The sequence below is a fragment of the Dipodomys merriami genome, unplaced genomic scaffold (assembly GCF_024711535.1).
Source record: "Dipodomys merriami isolate MVZ:Mamm:240054 unplaced genomic scaffold, mDipMer1.0.p SCAF_5, whole genome shotgun sequence".
In the NCBI taxonomy this organism is placed as follows: Eukaryota; Metazoa; Chordata; class Mammalia; order Rodentia; family Heteromyidae; genus Dipodomys; species Dipodomys merriami.
In genome coordinates this window covers 9,324,042-9,343,551 of record NW_027206068.1, presented here as the reverse complement: position 1 = coordinate 9,343,551, position 19,510 = coordinate 9,324,042, and positions in this window count along the sequence as shown.

Genomic DNA, 19,510 nt, shown 5'->3' with positions numbered 1-19,510 from the left:
ACTTACAGTGTTGATCTTCTGTGGGGTCCACCCTGTTCCAGTATCCATTTTTTCTATGTAACTTCCTAGGACTTCACATTTATTTATGTGTTGGAACACCTGGATGTCACAGTCTATTTATGGAATCTCATGACAAATTGATATGATAAAATATGAATCAGACTTTGGCTTGTTCTTATACAGACATGCAATAGGACGATAAAAATTTAAGAAGAATTGATGAGATGAAAACTTAGCAAGAAAAGATTATGCATTATCTTATCATTTTGTTCTGGGAAAATATGGGAAGAGAAAAAACTCATCATATTTCCATTTTTCATTGATTTAACTTGTCTCACATTTGGGGTTCTGTGTGAGATATTGAGAATGCCTGGAATAGTGGCACACTATTTTTTCTTAAAAATACTTTCTAATGGCAGGTGCTGGTAGCTCATGCCTGTAATCCTAGCTTCTCAAGAAGCTAAGATCTCAGGATCAAAGTTTGAAGCCAGCTTGGAAAAGAAAGGCCTTGGAACTCGTATCTCCAACTAACCAGCAAAGAGTAGAAGTAGAGCTGTGGCTCAAGTGGTAGAGTTCCAGCCTTGAGTGAAAAATCCAGACAAGACACAGTGTATTTGATTTTTGTACCCTGAATCTTGTATATACATTTATCTAATTTGGGGAGGGGAAGGGGAGTAACAAAATGTTGAAACAAAGACACAGGATGACCCATTGTAACAATGATGCTCACAAGACACTATATTGGAAACAAATTTTACAACTTCTGGGTGGGAGGGAGGAGTGGGAGAGTGGGGGAGTGGGGGATGAGGGGGAGGGAAGGGATAGTAGGAGAAAAAGGAGGGGATAACAATGTTCGACAAGAAATGTATTCATTACCTTACTCATGTAACTGTAACTCCCCCCCATACAGCACCTTTATAATAAAATAAAAATTAAAAAAGTCCAGACAAAACACACACACACACTTTTTGTTGAGATGTGGTATATTTGTGTATTGTGTTAGCAATAGGTAAGATATACCCACAATCCACCCTTCTCTCTAAGTGGACCACAGGTCACTCACACACACCCCCTTCCCCAAAAAGAACTCATTGCCTTGCTGCAAGAAGGATGGCCATCTAACAACTATTGCTATTAACTTCAGCCTCTGAGACAAGGACACTTCCCAAAGTGACCCAGGCAATGACTGAGCAAGACTGTGTTACCAGGGCCTGGTCATCCTATGCTAGAACTCCTTCCATGAGCCATCCCAGCCACGGAGTTCCCAATGAACAGTCCAGAGCGTTGCCAGTTCTGCAAATGGTCTAACAGCATTCTGACATGGGCTTGCTTCTGTTTCCCTTTCTCCCAGATGCTGTTGCCCAATGAGACTTTTCCTCTGCTGACTTCATCTCACATCTGCTTCCCACCCAGCTGACCAGAGTGGGAAGATGCCTAGGGCACAGCTGGAAGGTTTATAAGCTGAACCTACTTATGTGGCTGCACATGAAGAAAAGGTTATTTACCCAAAAGTCCCTTTGTGCTGCCTTCCTTCCAGCATTCTTCTCCAGGACCAGGGTGCTGTCTCTGAGCTTTTTTGCTCAAGGCTAATACTCTACCACTTGAACCACAGCTCCACTTCTAGATTTTTGGTGGTTAATTGTGGATAAGATTATCATGGGCGTTCCTGAGTGGGTTGGCTTTGAACTGTGATCCTCAGATCTAGCCTCCTGAGTACCTAGGATTATAGGAGTGAGTCACCAGCACCCAACTAGAGTATGTATTCTTTACATTCCTTTAAAGTTGTGGTGTAAATTAGTTTTCAAACAAATGCTTATATGTTTTTAATCTTTCCATTTGGAGACTCTTTCTGTTTCTGCCCATATTTCTCTCTGTATATGTGAGAGCAAACATAGTGAGTCTTCTCCTGTTCAATCCAATGTGATGTGAGAAAGAGAAGTAATAGTGGCAAAATGCATAGAATATTCAGAGTGAAACAAAGACCTGCTACAATTGTCACTGATTCAGTCTATCTCATGCTGCCAAGATTTTCTCATTTAACTTTCACTAAGTCTAAGTCACTAGGGATGAATCACCATGCAAGACTTATAGAGGACAGTTTGTGGATTCAAGTGATGACCAATGGATCATCGATAGCTCTACCTATGTTAAATAGATCTTTCCTGAGTTTTGCTTTAATCAATGCCCAAGCTTTGCTTTAGAGACCATCTTGCTTTACTTCTTCCTTTTTCTCCATTCCAAAGACATTTCTTCACTCATTAACTGCTGCATGGTTCCATGGCTGGTAGAAAAAGTCCTATTTCACAAGTTGCATGTTATTCTAAGATTGTTTTAAAATAATTTTTTACTGAGATTAAGTGATCACATAAATTTCACAAATTCCACAGTGTTGTGGGATAGTGATACTTAAAGTCATAAACACATTTTAACCTTCATAAGGCAAATTGTCATTATCATGGTCTATGTTTGTAAATTCTGTGAGCTTTGACAATACAACTATTTCTTCCATATCAGGTGATTTGTACATTTCTTTCCTTTTGCTTAGTATAAGCTGTTCCCTCTTTCCCTCTCATTCCCATCACTGCCCTTGAGTTGCTTAGCTTGTTTTCATCAATGTCTAGTACTGCTGATGGGCCCCTCTGTTGTTTATTTTCCTATTTCCCTCATTCTGTGCCCTTCTCCTAGCTTCCCTCAGATGTGTGCATATGTGTGTGTGTGTGTGTGTGTGTGTGTGTGTGTGTGTGTGTGTAGTTGGTCAACAATATGGGGTCATTTAGAAATGATACAACAAATTGAGTGGAGGTCCTTTGTTTCTTGAGTCCTGCTTACTTTGTCATATCTCCTTGCATTTTGAATTTAACATCCACATATCAGGGAGACCATGTGCTGTTGACCTCTCTGCTCTTGGCTCACCCCGCTTAAAATGATTTGTTCTAGTTCCATCCATTTCCTTGTGGATGCCATTATTTTGTCCTTTGTTTTTTCTTTTCTTTTTTCTTTTTTTTTTTGGGTCCAGTCATGGGGCCTAAACTCTGGGCCTGGATGCTGTCCCACAGCTCTTCAGCTCAAGGCTAGCGCTCTACCATTTGAGCCACAGCGCCACTTCTGGCTTTTATCTTTTTGCTTATGTGGTGCTGAGGAATCGAACCTAGGGCCTCATGCACACAAGGCAAGCGCTCTACCACTGAGCCACCTTCCCAGCCCCTTATTTTGTCCTTTCTAATGGCTTAAGTACCACAATTCTAGATCCACTCATCTGTAGTGGGGCATCTGGGTTGTTTCCATATCTTGGCTATCCTGAACAGTGCTGCAATGAACATGGAAGCGCATCCTGTGTCCTTGCTCAGGGTAGATGCCTAGGAGTGGTATGGCTGGGTCATAGGGGAGGTCTATATTTAGCTTTCTGAGGTACCTCCAGACTACTTTCCAAAGTGGTTGCAATAAGATTCATCTTTTTCTGCATCCTCGCCAGCATTTGTCATTGGCTGAATTTAGGATGTGGGCCATTCTGACTGGGGTAAGGTGGTATCTTAGTGTTGTTTTTATTTGTACTTCCTTTACAGCCAGGGATGATGGACATTTCCTTATATGTTTCTTTGCCATTTTTACTTCTTCTTCTGAGAAGTCTCTCTTTAGCTCCTTTGCCTGTTTAATGATTGGTTTGTTAGGTTTGGGAAGGATTAGTTTCTTGAGGTCCCTGTGTATAATGGATATTAGGCCTTTGTCTGATATATTGCTGGTAAATATTTTTCCCAATTACTTGGCTATATTCTAAGATTTTTACTCATGTACTATACATGTTTAAAGGATTTTGCTACTTTGATTCTACTCTCTTACTCAATTTAGGAGTGTTCTTGAAAATAATGAAGGGAAATTTAAAGTCCTTTCTCTTACTTGAGTTCAGGCACTGATGAAGCTTGCAAAAAAAATAGTCCTCTTGTAAGCAGATCTTTCCAGGTCTTCTTATTTATAGATTTATTGTTGGTATGGTCATTTGCAAATCATTAGGAAAAGAAAATTCCCCTTTCTCTCAAAGAAATATCAATTTGCGTGAGATTGCTGTGATTTTGTATACAATCTTAGTTCAAACTCTTGAAGCCAAAATATTAGTTAAGTGTGGTTAGCTTTCTCTGCCTGCTTCAGAAAACACTCACGAATTACCATGGTATGAAAGTCCAGAAAATCCTTTTATTTCTTCCCCTAATATAGAGATAGTTCTGTATCATTGATCAGATGGAAATGTGGTCATTTTTTGATTCTTGAAAGGAATCAAATGCTGCACTGTCCATTGGCTATGAGAAAACAAGAATAAATAAATGTTGGGCACTGGTGGATCACAGAAATCCTAACTACTCAGGAGGCAGAGATCTGAAAATCAAAATTTGAAACCAGCCCTGGAAGGAGAGTTTGTGAGACTCTTATCTTCAATTAACCATCAAAAGCTAGGAGTATAACTGTGACTCAAGTGGCAGAGTGCTAGCCTTGCAAAAACTCAGGGACAGCACCCAGGTCCTGTGTTCAAGCTCCAGGACCAACACACACACACACAAGCTACCACCACCATCGTCGCCGCCACCACCACCACCAAAAATCTCCAAAGCAAACCAAAATAAAACAAATGACTTGTTATAAAAGTCTTTGATGTTGTATATTTTAAAGTCTAGATAGTATCCTAAAAAGACTGGGGTTAGGAAGTGTAGCTGTGGATAAAAGTGGTAAAACATTAGCCTGAAGCAAAAGAGCTCAGGGATAGCACCAGGATCTGAGTTCAAACTCCACAATTGACAGAGCAGGGGTGGTAAATAATGATTTCAAAAAAAAAAATCAGAGATGATTTCAAAAGATTTCTGTTTTTATGACTGGATTTAGAGTCTATGAAACATGTGTTAGAGTAATTTCTTTGAAATCTGATCTGAGATCAATAATGAAGTTTCAGTCTATTACCAGAGTTGTGGTTTAATTGAATGTACTTGGAATGTAGACTTTTTCTATGCTAGAACAGTCACCTGGAAAATAAGGTACAAACCTCTTCAACACACCTTCATAGATAAGGAGCCAAGCTACTGTACAGGAAATGACTTTCCATGTTCCCCAGTCAATAAATCTGTGGCTTTTACTCTGTCCCAGTTTTAGGAATTCTATCTCATGGCTTTCCAGGCTGTTTGTGCACTAATCTGTAATTTGCCTGTTCTTGGTCAAGAGATTGCCACCAAGGAAAGGTCTGCTCATTTCCTTCACTGAGGTTCCCTAGTTTATTCCCATGAATGAATGAATGAAATTTTTATCTTTTAGTTTGTGTCGGTCATGGGGCTTGAGCTCTGGGCCTGGGCACTATCCCTGAGCTCTTCAGCTCAAGGCTAGCACTCTGCCACTCTTGAGCCACAGCACCACTTCCGGTTTTCTGAGTGGTTTATTGGAGATAAGAGTCTCACTGACTTTTCTGCTCGGGCTGGCTTTGAAGCCTGATCCTCAGATCTCAGCCTCTTGAGTAGCCAAGATTACAGGTGTGAACCACCAGCACCTGGATCCCATGAATCTTTATTTCATGGTCTGCACATTTGAAAATCCAGGCAGCCAACTTACACTGGAGGAACCAGATTTAGGTCCTTTCTTCCGGGAGGAGACCAGGATAACAGTGCAGCTCTGGATATGGTGAAGATAAAGGCAAGACAGGGAGGGACCCTAGCCTGCACTTCAGGATGAGGCTGGGGATGCTGGGTGGGAAGCAGAGCCCTCCACTAGCTGGGGAGAGTGTGCCATGTCCAAGGTACCCCTTTGGGTCTATAGGGAACATGGTTTTGAAGATTTACCATGGGGAAAAAAACCCAAAAGAAAACAAGACATTGGGGGAAAATAAAAGTTATTTCATTTGATCTGAGGTTTAAAACCAAACAAACCTCAACAGGTTCTGATGCGTGGAACACTCAGACTGAAAATGTAGGCTATTCTGTACGCTTTGCTGAGAACTGGTTGTTCAGCCCCAGCTTCTTCATCCGAAAAGTAAATGGGTGGAGGGTGATACCCACAGACTCTTAACACTGAGGGCTGTATGATTCCAGGGAGATATACATATGCTGTTTACTATAGAAGCAAGTAAACGACATAAAATTCCTGAATTCTGTCCTACTCCAATCAGAACTAGGTTACAGCTTCATAAAGCTAAGAGGCATAGGTAATCAGACTTCCCAGTAATTTCCTTTCCTTGTGTGTGTGTGTGTGTGTGTGAGAGAGAGAGAGAGAGAGAGAGAGAGAGGGAGAGAGAGAGAGAGAGAGAGAGAGAGAGAGAGAGAGAGAGAGAGAGAGAAAGAAAGAGAGAGAGAGAGGGGAGGAGAGAGAGAGAGAGAGAGAGAGAGAGAGAGAGAGAGAGAGAGAGAGAGAGAGAGAGAGAGAGAGAGAGAGAGAGAGAGAGAGAGAGAGAGAGAGAGAGAGATCCAGCATCTTAAACTCAGGGCCTGGGCTTTGTCCCTGAACTTTTGTGCTAAGGCTAGCACACTTGAGCCATGGTTCCACTTCTGGCTTTTTAGTGGTTAATTGGAGATAAAAGTTTAATGAACTTTCCTGCCCAACCTGGCTTTGAACTGTGATATTCAGATCTCAGCCTCCTGAGTACCTAGGATTACAGGTGTGAATCACCAGCGGCCTGGCTTCCTTTTCTTTTTAAAGAAGAGAATAAATATTTATAATTTATTGTGTTTTAGGTATTATCTTTAGCCATTAAAATAATGTTACAGTTTAGATATTACTCTTTTCATTTTACAAAGAAGGGAATTGGACTCCTATCACACATTGAAAGCAGTAGTGCTGGGATTTGAACCTGAGTCTTTTTATGAGCCAAAGCCCAACTTCTTTCCATCACTCCAATTCAAGGCAACTTTCTTTTTCTTTTTTCTTTTTTTTTTTGGTCCGGTCGTGGGCCGGAACTCTGGGCCTGGTCGCTGTCCCTCAGCTCTTCAGCTCAAGGCTAGCGCTCTACCACTTGAGCCACAGTGCCACTTCCGGCTTTTTTTTTTTTTTCTGCTTATGTGGTGCTGAGGAATAGAACCCAGGGCCTCATGCATGCAAGGCAAGCGCTCTACCACTGAGCCACCTTCCCAGTCCTCAAGGCAACTTTCTACTAGAGAGAATCCTTACCATATAAGAAATATTCTTCAGGGGCTGGGAAGGTGGCTCAGTGGTAGAGTGCTTGCCTCACTTCCATGAGGCCCTGGGTTCGATTCTTCAGCACCATATAAGCAGAAAAAGCTGGAAGTGGCACTGTGGCTCAAGTGGTAGAGCGCTAGCCTTGAGCTGAAGAGCTGAGGGAAAGTGCCCAGGCCCAGAGTTCAAGCCCCACAACCGACAAAAGAAAAAAGAAAAGAAAAAGAAATATTCTTCAAAGAAGACTTTCATAGAGACCAGGTCCTCAGAGTCATCTTCCCTACCCATCACCGAGCCATTGGACCCATTTCACTTGCTCACTTACTTTCTGTCTTAATTTTCCAAACCATAACATTTTCTGCTTCTAGGAGTTGAGGTTCAAGTTGTTGAGTGGAAAGGGAAGAACTAGGAGCTCGAGTAGAGCTAGTAGAGTGGATGGTTTTCTTAGAGATGCTCTTTCTAACTGAATATAACAGTCTTTTTCCCCCCTGTACAACTTTCCCAGTATCCAGACTAAAGCAAACACCTCACTATTTCCTGAGTTTTTAACAGCAATCACTCAGCATACCATTTTTCACTTCTATTTTTCTTTCCTCATCTGTCCAAGTCCCTCTCCTGGTCACAGAAGTGTTTGAGATTTGATGATTTAGAAAACTTCCAAACAACAGAGATCTACTCAAGCAAGTTCAAGAATGAAGTCATTTATGCAAGGATTAACATGAAACTTCATGGAATTTAAACAACATAGGTCGCACAGAGAACTGGAGGACATTTTTGGATGTAAGGTGGCTCCAGGGGTTTAGGATGAGGAGTTTATGGGCCCCTGGCCCTGCTGTATTCTGGTGATCTTCCTCCACAGTCAGATTTATCTCTGATTGCAACTGGATCCATGATGCAACTGGATCCATGAACATATCCTTGAAATGAATTCAATGTTTTATTTTCTCATAGTTTTGGCTCAATCAGAATTTCAGCCTGGCAAGGCCCCTTACAGCTCCTACACTACCTCCCTCCCTTAACTCCAATCCTATCTCATAGCTTCTCTTTTTACATCATTTACATTTTCATTCTTCCTACTAATTGCCTATATGTCTCCATGTTTCCCTAACAAAACCTCCAAGGAACTGTCCCACCTTATCTTCCACATGAACTATGTAAGTCTCCACAGTCTTCTAGTGATCCCCTCCTCCCCTCAAGTGTAAAACCTGGCTCAGAGAGCACAAGCCATTGGCGAATCATGGCACCCAACATGGCCCGGAATGGAAATATGAGTTGCATCATCATCACAGAGAAATTGTTCCATTTAGAAAGAAGTTGGGGCTGGACACCGGTGGCTCATGCCTGTAGTTCTAGCTACTCAGGAGGCTGAACTCTGATGGCTCAAAGCCAGTTTGGGCAGAAAAATCCGTGAAAGTCTTATCTCTAGTTAACCACCAAAAAGCTGGAAATGGAGCTGTAGCTCAAATGGAGAATGTTAACCTTGATTGAAAAAAGCTCAGAGATAGAGCAGAGTGGTTTTCCCCCAAATGAAAACTGTGAATCAATAGCCCGATTAGATACACATTTGAGGTACTAATTCAGGTTTCTAGGTAGATCTTGAGGCTTCCAATGTAAAGTAGTATGCATTGTGAATGACTATGTGAAAGGAAAGGAACAAAATGTGTTTCCATCATCAGGTGCTGCCTGACCTGTATCCATAGCCCTTCAGCATAAACTGCTCCTGTCTATGAGCTTCTGTCACTCTTTGCCTAAACATTTTTCTTTTTGGTGGTGGTAATAAGTAGCTATACAGTATGCTCAACCTGCTCACAGGCAAGCTGGAAAAAAAAGCAAGTTACTTTCCCCAAATCAAGTGTTCCAATAAATGGTAACAGGGGGTTGACAGACAACATTCCCAGTTGTTTATTAGTTAAGAAGACAGGGTGTTTTCTACAATTCTTCCCTGAGTTCCAGTGGGCAAAAAGTGGCAACTGGTCTGATAAAGCATCCATACCTGGTTGGTCCCCTCCTTGCCCTCTTTCCCTACTCTGCTATTGCTACATCCTGGGACCACTTCTAGGACCACTGCCTACATTATTTGCACTTTAATCCTTGACTCAAAGCCTATTTCTGGAAAACCTAAACCAAGACCTGCCCCTACTCTTTTCTTTGGCAGAGGGTGGGGGAAAGGACGGGGCTGGCAAAGGATCACATCTATTAACACTCAATAAGTCCAAAAATGATTCATCTAAGGTACACAAGAGCTGGGGGAAATGACCATCTCAGAGCAATTAAATTTCCAGAGATACGTGGATAGTAAAATGTACCGCTCAAGCATCTTCGATTCAAGGTGTTCTTCATTGGTCGTATTATGACATCTATGAAGATATTTAGAGCTTGAATGTACAACCACTCCATTTTAAAATTTTGCTTCTATGTTATTCTCTCTCTGAAATATGGTTTACATTGCATTCTTTTATATCGCTACATCTTATAAGAGACATTTATTTTCTCAGAGAGGCTGTAAATCCCAATTGTGTTTTTGAGTCTGGCTCATCTTAGGTGTCATTTTGGGAACTCTATGAAATACTGCAAACATGTTTGTGATATTAACAAATGATACAGTTTGGTCCATCTGTTAAGAATTTTCTACATTGTAAGGCTTAGAGTTAAAATGGTTTTCTAAGACTAGATTATCCAAAGCTTCCAACCAATAGTTTTATTTTGAAACTACTGCATAATTCTGATCTCCAAAAACATTTTTTTTCAGTGGTGGGGCTAGAACTCTGGGCCTGATCACTGTCCCTTAACTCTTCAGTTCAGGATAAGCACTCTACCACTTGAGCCACAGCATCACTTCCAGTTTTCTGGTGGTTTATTGGAGATAAACCACCACGGACCTTCCCTGCTTGAACTGGCTTTGAACCATAATCCTCAGATCTCAGCCTCCTGAGTAGCTAGGATTATAGGTGTGAGCTACCAGTGCCCGGCTTCTGATCTCCAAATTTATAAGCACGTTATTTAAAAAATAGTAATACGATTATAGCTATGTTTATATGATCATATAAAACAAGATTTATCAAAATGAACTCCAAGAAAGGAAACAAGTTTTTTTTTTCTTTGTGGCTGTTTTTGATTTCTGTATCTTTTGTCTTGTTTGTAAGTTTATCTTTTGGGGAGGTCAAGAGAACACAGAAAAGTTGGGAAAAGGGTGAACAATGCAGCAGTGATACTTACTAGCCACTATGTTGAAAATGAACCATACAAGTTATGGGTGGGGATGGGAGAGAAAAACTTAAAGAGAGGGAGGGTAACATTGCCCATAAAGAAATGTACTCATTACCTGACTTAAGTAACTGTAACCTTTCTGTACACCATTTTACAATAACTATAACTATAACTGTATATATATATATATATATATATATATATATATATATATATATAAAGTACTGAGATGGTTTTATATTTGACCCTTCAGATACTTTCAGATCTGAAAGTATTTTCAGATTTTAATTTGAGAAAATAAAGTGTTTTTCTTAAGGTAGCTGTAGCTTCTCATAATCATAGTAGCATCACAGACATGGTAGGCAATTTCATGTACATTCAACTGGTTGTAGCCTAACTTTAAATACCCTTGAATAGAGATATACATCTAATTTGTTTACCTGAACAAATTTCCTGATAGGAGATGTTTGGCAGCTAGTTTAAGAAACCACAATTCAACTGTCTTAAATTTTAAAAAAGTCATTTATTTACTTCTATAGCAAGAAGTTCTGTTCTTTTCAGTATATTGGCTTCTTCCTGGGGCTAGCTGACCTTATGGTACTGAGGCCATAACACTCATTAACAAAAGTGGGAATGTTTCTTATTGTACTTCACTTTAAAACTGAGGTACCCTTCTGAGAAAACCTCTGATAGGCTTTTCCCTTGAGTTTCATTGTATAGGATTGTGCCACATCCTTCTTTCCACACCTGTTGCTGGTGAAGATGGCATGGTATCTTGGTTGTCTTGATTTAATCTGATTTATTTGTTAATTACTAGCAGGAAAACAGTTTCCTAGACCCAAGGCTTTCTCCGTGAGAAAAGGCAGAAGGGCTACTTGCTGGGCAGCCAGCCCCTCAGGTTCATTAATATCACACATGCTATTTCTCCCTACGTGGCTGGTGAGAGTATGAAAAGTGATTGTTTTTAAAGCACTGTCTTCTGTAATGTCTATACAAACAAAATCCAATCAACCAAGCCAACAAAAAATCCAGCCTATTAAAGGAACTGTCTCATGCTGTGACATAAAGATGGCTACTGAGCATCATGTGGTGTTCTTCCCAAGTTCATTCTAAATACAGAGTTTGCTGTGAAGATCGAAGAGCTACGCATGTTGCTTGACTTTGGCAGTAAAAGCCTGACCTCAGTCTGTTTTCTGAGTTTTTGTTTCATCATCTGTAAAATAGTGATAATGTGCTGTAAAGACTAAATAAAATAATATGCAAAGGGAAAGTGAGTTCTGAACCATAAAGCTGCCCACACATGACAGATTTTAATTAATTACTTTTAATCAATAAACATTGTATATAACAGTTTGTTGTTGTTTTGGTGCCATTTCTGGGTCTTGACCTCAGGGCCTGGACACTGTCTCTGAGGTGTTTTTGTTGTTGTTTAAATCAAGACTAGGGATCTACCACTTGAGCCACAGCTTAAACTTCTGGCTTTTTGGTGGTTAATCGGAGATAAAGAGCCTCATAGACTTTACTGCCTGGGCTGGTTTTGAACCAAGCTCTTCAGGTGTAAGACTCCTGAGAAGCTAGAATTATAGGCATGAGCCACTGTACCCAGCTGACAGGGTATTTTAATGTATGTATGTTTTGGAGAAGGGCTGAATCAAGCTAATTAATATATCTATTGTGTCACATATGTGTCTTTCCTGTTGAAAAGTGGGAAGAAAAGAGAGAAAGAGAGAGGACACTTAAAATCTACTGTCTTATTTTCACTCATACAGTACTTGTTCTTAGATATAGTTACAATGTTATAAGGAAATGTTTAAAAAGAAGAACAGTGAGGTGTCATTTGTAGAAGTGAAATACCATACTAATCTTGGCTGTGGCCTTGCAAAGGGGCCAAGGAAACCAGCTGGAAAGATTACACTAATGGATTAATTTTCAGTGATATAAATAAAGCTGATCTACTAACAACCCAAAGAAACTCAATCTTATTTTTATTAACTTTAAGTTAGTAAGTTCAGGAGGCAGTTTAGATGAACAAATGTATTAGCTTTCCTTCCCTCTTCAAGTCTTAAAGGTGAACATATACAGGAAGGAGTATTCAGTGTGAAGGGAGGTGTGCTGACTGGTATCTTCATGGTTAAGATTGGATTCCAAAACTCCTCATCTCTACAGAAGTTCCATTGCTCCTTGTATTATGGCAAAGTTCTCACTCAGGTCTGTTCCTGCATAGGAAAGCTCACTCACTGATGGTCTTCTATCTCATTCAAATACGCACACATTTCCTAGATCTCCAAATGGCCCATCAGAAAAACATTTTCTTCTAGTACATAAATGACTGTGGCCTCAGTTTCTCCCTGACACCCTCATCCCTTCACAGCCTGAATTATTATTCCTCTCTAGTCTTCAGTGAAGGGTTTAGGCTGCCCTGGTTGAAGAAGGTTCTGTTGACCTTGAGCTGGAGAATGCATATGTGCTATAACACAGATGCCATTAAAATATAACATTTACCTGCTGAGAACAACATTATACTATTTATGAAACCATATAATTTCTATAGCTAAACTCAGCAAGATTTTATTGCTCTTTCCACCTGTAATCCTAGAAGTGCTGAATCATCACTGGGGCCGCTGCTCATCAGAGTGTGGCTTCAGGAACAATCTGTAGTCATTCTTTCATTCATCATTTCTAGGTAACATTTTTCTTTGAGGGGAGGTGGTGCTCAGTAAAATATTACCTCTTTAAAAGGTTAAAATTAATGAAAGGATCACATTGACACTAGGAAAACTTTCATGCTACAAAATTCTCAATGCCTCGTGGTTAGAGCTATATTTTTAATATCATGATGATAAATTAAAATTCATGAATGTCTTTAAAATTTTTATAGGTATTTTAACAGTCAATTTCACTTTCTCTGAAGATACACTAAAAAAAGAAAAAGACTTCTTTGAGGTACTGAAGTGGTTTCCTCCCCTATTTTCTTACCTGTGAATCTAGCTTATTTGTTTTTGTCTACTTCATGTTACATATACACACTCCTGTGCATGCACACACACACAACACATGTATGTACACTTTTCTTCCAAATAGTACTTTTTACCAGAATGCTTTGGTGAACTTGTAATTCTCATAAGAGCCTTTAGATACACTCAAATTACCACTTAGATTGTATTACCTTTTGATTGCCCTTCCTAAAAGGTAGAGAGAATTTTTTAAAAAGTGTAAGTACTTCATGTAACTGTAACCCCATTGTATATCAACTCTACAATAACAATAAAAAATAAAGTACTCATAGAATTAACAATTGCTACTGGGCACTGGTGGCTTATACCTATAAACATAGCTACTGAGGAGGCTGAGATCTGAGGATCAAAGTTCAATACCAGCCTGGTCAGAAAAGTTTATGAGACTCTTATTTCAAATTAACTACCCAAAAGCCAAAAGTGGAGCTGTGGCTCAAGAGGTAGAGTACTAGACTTGAGTGAAAAAGCCAAAGGAATGTTCTGGGTTCTAAGTTTAAGCCCCAGTACAGGTACATACAAACCCCCCCGCCCAAAAAAATTAAATACCACTCTTAATCTGTAGAAGTATTCCATCACTAAAATTTTTTGGGGGGGGTCTGGTCATGGGGCCTGAACTCTGGGCTTGGGCGCTGTCCCTCAGCTCTTCAGCTCAAGGCTAGTGCTCTACCACTTGAGCCACAGCACCACTTCCGGCTTTTTTCTTTTTGCTTATATGGTGCTGAGGAATCGAACCCAGGGCCTTGAGCATGCAAGGCAAGCTCTCTACCACTGAGCCACCTTCCCAGCCCCACTAAATTTTTTTTTTACTAAGCTGTTAGCCTCAATCACCCTGGAGCAGTTATTTGCACAGGCTAATGGACAGATTATATAAAGAATGATTTCGTTTTCATTCTTGGTGAATCTCTTTCTTCATTGCGTTTAGTGACCACTTGGTCTTATGGACAAAATGGCATAGACTTAAATAAACTCTCCAAAGATGGATAAAAATCTATGCCTCTTAGCTGTGCTTTGAACTATACTTCAACCTTATACATGGAATTTGCTGTTTTCTTTTTAAAAAGGAAAGTCATAAAGAATATTTGATTATTTTGGTAAAGACAGACTTCCCTTAGTAAAAGAGATGGTATATGTTATGGAATGACGTTTATAACCTCATGTTATTTAGATAAAGTGAAGGAAAAAAAACCCCAATAAGACCTCAATGAAGGAAGCAAATCTAAAAAAATGAAGAAATCTGATAAAACATAAACCACCCATCTGTACCTGGATAAGCGGGCCTTGTTCATACTTGCCTGGAAAGTCCATTCAGTAAGAGGCTAATGGCTGGCCAGCGATTTATTCATCTTTTTAAGAAAAAATGAAGACCTCCTTCTAAGACAAACACCCTCTCCTCAGCTTCATGAAATCTTTTTAGGTTTTACTGTTAATAAGATTAAATAGGAGATGAGCAGTAAAGATATTGGAGTCGAGTTTATTATGAGAAAAAAGTACACATGAAACATGGGCTCCCCCTCCACTTAACTCAGCACTCTGTGTACACATTCTTCCATTCAGATTTTTTTTTTATTGCTGTTTGCTTAGGGGAAAAAGTCCCCACTGAAAGAATGTGGCAGGAGTACATTAGTTGTCTTTTCCAGGGCTCTTTCACTTGGTTGGGGCCATGGACATCTCCCAACTTTGTAGTTCCCTGCTAGTCAGGGCTGGAGGCCATTGCTGGCTGAAACCCAATCTCCTTGCAATAAAGGAGCCATCTGACCACGTTATATTTGCTGGAGCCTCTTCTGAGCCAATCAGAGACTGCCCTTGACAGAGGGGATGAGGAGAAGTTTATAATAGGATCACTTTTGTTTGCAATTTGTTTCTAATAGATGCCAATAAGCCAGTTAACTAGGCTCCAGTTAATGGACATTTTATTGTTTCTCCCTGCACCCCCTCGCCTGCCGTACACATGACCTTTCCTTAGAAGCATTTGGGATGCCTGAAAGCAAATATGTGCTGCCCTGTAGCTGGAGGGCCCTCTCTACTCTAGAAAACTTGTTGTCCAGCCCCGTGTGGCCTACCAGGCCCCAATACTTTGATCATCCTGTCAGTGGGAAATTTACAACAACATTCTGGCTTTTGTTCCATGTGTATTTCTCCAAATATAATATCTCCCTCAAGAAATCAATGATAAGCTGTTAAACTAAAGAGCATGGTAACATCCACAGAGCAGTAAATTAATGGTCTTTTGTGGATAGATGGTTACAGATTTCATCATAAAAAATGGATAAAAGATTACATATCACGCAGAGCGAAACTTTTAATAACTCAACATGACTTTTCTTAATGGGTTTTATTCATTTTAATCATTATAGTGTCAATGATGATTATAGCCTTATTAGATTGTAGTGATTGAGGGGCCTGTTTATGAGATATTGAAAATCTCAGGCTGCTCAGAATAGCCTGGCGGCCTGTGTGGGTTTGATGTGCAACTTTATCTGGAAGAGCAAGGCTTGTCAGGAGAGTTTCAATTAATACTTTTGCTAAATTACTCCTGTCTTGAGTGACCTAGGTCACAGATGACTTAAGGATTCCACAACATCAGCTTTTCAAAACAGTTGAGCTGCAGCAGTGTAAATCATAGGAGGCTGTGAGTGAGGGTGTGTGTTTAAATAAGGAAGGGCCAGGAAAGACGGCTGGCAAAGCGGCATACATCTCTCCACCTCTCCTTTAGCTTCCATGGAGCCTTCCCAGGAAAGAGTTATCTAATAATATTTTAATAAATGGATTAAAAGTTGACCCACAAGATTCTAGAAGAATCTGGAAAGTTCTCAGGTTTTTCTTCCTCCATGTCATGATCCAAATTAAAGCCAGGTTTCTATTAGTAATTAATGGAGGAATGCATCAATTATAGTCATTCTGAAAAAATATATATAATAAAGGTGCCAGTGATGGTCTTAAATTAAAAATTACATTAATAGTGACAACAGTCCTACTAATGAATGCCTTCAATGGAGCCAAGACAGTAACATCTTGCAGCTGATATCCTCTTGATTTAATATTGATTCTTCAGAATGTCTATTTCTACCATATGCAATTCTGTCACCTAAAAATTATTCCAAATGTTTCACTATAATGGGAGTCATCTATAACAGGTCTCTGAGAAGCAGTCTGTCTCAGTGTCATAGTAGGAGACCTGGGTTTGGAATTAGGCCATTTCCTTTCCCAGCAGTATGGTTTTTTCCCCCTTTTTTCTTTTCTTTCTTTCTTTTTGCTTTGTTTCCTCTCCTAACTTCCATTTCTTCATGAGGAGAAGTAGGAAAACAACAACAACAGCAACAATAATAATGCTGAGCAATAATAGTAACCACTTTGTTTGTTTTCCTCATAGGAGGACAGGATTATGAAAGAGAATCAAGTGAAAGCTGGATATAATGATACATGCTTGTAATCTCAGCACTCAGGAGGTTAAAGATTGTGAGTTAGAGGACAGTGAAACGGTCTCAAAAACCCAAGTCCTGGGGATGAAGCTCAGTAGTAAAGCACTTGATTCCCAGCCCTAAAAAATTTACTATTTTTTAAAAGAGGAGCAAACAAATTTACATTTATGCCTAAAGAACTCAATGTTTTCCAGTTAATCTTTATATCTCTACTAGGTCAAAGGGTCAGGTGACCAGGATTTTATATAAGATTCTATAGTATTAGATTGAAAATATCGAGATTAGGTCATTTAGAAAAGCCAAGTGCGGTCATAGAGTATGAGTGATTTAGCCCCATTCATTTGAAAAAACAAAACAAAACAAAATAAGACACCCACCAATGTTCCTTTTTCTTTTTCTGTGAGGACACTTAACTATGAGAGTGACAAGGATGGTCGGGTCACTAGAAATGTCTTAGGAAATACCAGGATACTTGAGTTCTCCAACAGTCAAATGGGCAAACCTTGTCAGCTAATTCTCAACAAAGGAAAAAGAAGTCCAGAAATTTAGAATAGAAAAGAGAGAGGAAAGCATGGAGGGAACAAAGAATTTGAAGAACTTCACAAAATTAAAAGAAACCAAGTGGTGGAGTGCTGGGCACTGGTGAATGGCAGCTAAGTACAGAATACCAAATGTGCCTGTTCACTGGAAGGAAGAGGGGTAGGGAGGGGAGAATAGGGCCAGCCTGGGCCAGTTCTTTTCTATTGTCATCATAACAGCACCCAGCTGCCAGCTCTGCTTAAGATTCACTCACCTACCAAGGACGTGCCCCCTGCAATCAGTCACACGTCATCTGCTTGGGTTAGATCGAGTCCATAGAGTGGTTGGGGACATTCGTAAGACTTGGAAACCTCATTTCCTCCGTCTATCCACTTCTCTTCTTGATCTATACATTCTCTGTAGGAAATCTCATTCAAGTCTCAGCTTCCTTCAATACCAAAGGTTCCGGCTTTCTCTCTCTAGCTCAAACTACAGGAAATAGCTATCAGTGGTATGCTGGTGGCTCAAGCCTATAAATCTAGCTACATTAAGAGGCTGTGATCTCAGGTAGGAAAGTGGGAGACTCTTATCTCCAATTACCCCCTAGAAAACTGGAAGTGGTGCTATGGCTCAAAGAGGTAGAGTACCAGCCTTGAACAAAAAAGCTCCAGGACAGTGCCCAGGCCCTGAGCTCAAGCCCTAAGACTGACAAAAAAAAAGTAGAAAAGAAATAATTGTCTACTACCTTGCTGGTCATTTTTACTTAGATCTGCCCTAAGTCTTTTTCTCATTGAGCAACTCCTTCTCCTCCTGCTCCTGCTCCTGCTCCTTCTCCTCCTCCTCTTCCTCCTCCTTTCTTTTCTTCCTCCTCCTTCTTCTTTCTTCTTCCTCTTCCTCTTCTTTTCCTTCTCTTCCTCCTTCCCCTCTTTCCCCTTCTTCTTCTTCCTTTCTCCTTCTTTTCCTCTTCCTCTTTCTCATCCTTCATCTTCTTTTTCTTCTTTTGTTTGTGCCTGTACTCATGTTTAAACTCAGAGTTTCAAGCTTTCTCTTAGTTTTATTCTCTCAAGGCTGGCACTCTACCACTTGAGCCACACCTCTGCTTCTGGCTTTATTGCTGGTAAATTGGATGTAAGAATCTCACAGATTTTTCTGTCTGGGCTGGCTTTGAACTGTGATCAGCATATCTCAGTCTCCTGGATAGATAGACTTACAGGTATAAGCCACCTGGATCTGGCGTGTTCTTCTTGATTTCTATAACTTAGTAACATGCCCACTGACCTGGTGACCAAAAGAGAATTGTCTTTCACTTCCCACCCTGACTTTCCATATCTAATCAACCATTAAACCTCTCTATTCTGATTCCTAACTGGTTTTTTTTTAATATACCCCAAAATTCTTTGTTGCTACTATTGAGGAGTGGGTATATCTTTCCTTAGAAAGTAGGCTCCTGTAACTATTTACTCATAGTTTGGTGACAGTGACACAATGTGGCTTCTGAAGCTAATCAACAAACTGATTCAGCACCTGCCTTGCTTTGTGGAACCCTTGTGCATAGTATCCCATGGTAAGAAAACCATGAGTCCTCCATATTGTGAGGAAGCCCAAGCTAGTGCATGTGGAGGAGTCACATAGCCAGGTTCTGAGACTATTTACGCAGAGAAAGGCCTGGTCAGCTCCTAGCTGCTCTGCCTCTTTACTGTTACAACTCCAACCATCATCTACCTACGACTCGAATAGTAGAACAGACCCTGCCTACAGGGCAACCTACTTTAGCCCTTTCCAAATTTACAGAAATGTTGGAATGACATCATGATTGTTGTTTTAAGCCACTAAATTCTGGGGCAAACTATGACATTGCAGAGTGATCTGGAACACTCATCATCCATCCATCTCTTCCTTCCCAAACCACAGCTCAGGTCAGGCCCTAATCACCTTGTTTGGCCCAGAGGATTGCATTCAGGAGGCCAAACCAGCAATATTGGTGAATAATAGATAATAGATAGATAATAGATTCTGTGATAATAGATTCTGTGGCTGAAATTAGGATCTTGAACCTAATTAAGCCAGAATTTGGCCACAATAAATTTATCTTTGCCTTATAAAACTGCTGATGTAGGACCAAGAGGGATCAAGGAACTCTATGAAAATACTCGTCTCCCTCAGAAATGAGATGACAAGGAAATGGGGTAAAAAGCAAGTGATATTGATGTTTTT